Genomic DNA, 1,511 nt, shown 5'->3' with positions numbered 1-1,511 from the left:
CTGGCCATTTTTTGCTGCGCGAGCGAGCGGAGAGCGGCGAACAGCGAGCGAAGCGCGAGGCAGCACCGTCCCTGCTATACGAAAGCCCCATCCAGCCCTGTGCCACCCGGGGGGTTCCAGGGTGCTGAGATGGCTGACATTTTGCTCCGCTCACGACGGTCACCGCGCCACACAAGAACAGCCCAAAAACAGGCCAAAACAGCCCAAAAACGGGCCAAAACTGGCCATTTTTGGCTGCGCGAGCGAGCGGCGAGCGGCGAACAGCGAGCGAAGCGAGAGGCAGCACCGTCCCTGCTATACGAAAGCCCCATCCAGCCCTGTGCCACCCGGGGGGTTCCAGGGTGCTGAGATGGCTGACGTTTTGCTCCGCTCACGACGGTCACCGCACCACGCAAGAACAGGCCAAAAACTGGCCAAAACAGCCCAAAAACGGGCCAAAACTGGCCATTTTTGGCTGCGCGAGCGAGCGGCGAGCGGCGAACAGCGAGCGAAGCGAGAGGCAGCACCGTCCCTGCTATACGAAAGCCCCATCCAGCCCTGTGCCACCCGGGGGGTTCCAGGGTGCTGAGATGGCTGACGTTTTGCTCCGCTCTCGACGGTCACCGCGCAATGCAAGAACAGGCCAAAAACTGGCCAAAACGGCCCAAAAACGGGCCAAAACTGGCCATTTTTGGCTGCGCGAGCGGCGAGCGGCGGACAGCGAGCGAAGCGAGAGGCAGCACCGTCCCTGCTATACGAAAGCCCCATCCAGCCCTGTGCCACCCGGGGGGTTCCAGGGTGCTGAGATGGCTGACGTTTTGCTCCGCTCTCGACGGTCACCGCGCAATGCAAGAACAGGCCAAAAACTGGCCAAAACGGCCCAAAAACGGGCCAAAACTGGCCATTTTTGGCTGCGCGAGCGAGCGGCGAGCGGCGGACAGCGAGCGAAGCGAGAGGCAGCACCGTCCCTGCTATACGAAAGCCCCATCCAGCCCTGTGCCACCCGGGGGGTTCCAGGGTGCTGAGATGGCTGACGTTTTGCTCCGCTCTCGACGGTCACCGCGCAATGCAAGAACAGGCCAAAAACTGGCCAAAACGGCCCAAAAACGGGCCAAAACTGGCCATTTTTGGCTGCACGAGCGAGCGGCGAGCGGCGGACAGCGAGCGAAGCGAGAGGCAGCACCGTCCCTGCTATACGAAAGCCCCATCCAGCCCTGTGCCACCCGGGGGGTTCCAGGGTGCTGAGATGGCTGACGTTTTGCTCCGCTCTCGACGGTCACCGCGCAATGCAAGAACAGGCCAAAAACTGGCCAAAACGGCCCAAAAACGGGCCAAAACTGGCCATTTTTGGCTGCACGAGCGAGCGGCGAGCGGCGGACAGCGAGCGAAGCGAGAGGCAGCACCGTCCCTGCTATACGAAAGCCCCATCCAGCCCTGTGCCACCCGGGGGGTTCCAGGGTGCTGAGATGGCTGACGTTTTGCTCCGCTCTCGACGGTCACCGCGCAATGCAAGAACAGGCCAAAAACTGGCC

The sequence above is a fragment of the Musa acuminata genome, unplaced genomic scaffold (genome assembly GCF_036884655.1).
Source record: "Musa acuminata AAA Group cultivar baxijiao unplaced genomic scaffold, Cavendish_Baxijiao_AAA HiC_scaffold_170, whole genome shotgun sequence".
In the NCBI taxonomy this organism is placed as follows: domain Eukaryota; kingdom Viridiplantae; phylum Streptophyta; class Magnoliopsida; order Zingiberales; family Musaceae; genus Musa; species Musa acuminata.
The sequence above is the reverse complement of the archived record's forward strand: the minus strand, read 5'-3'. Positions refer to the sequence as shown.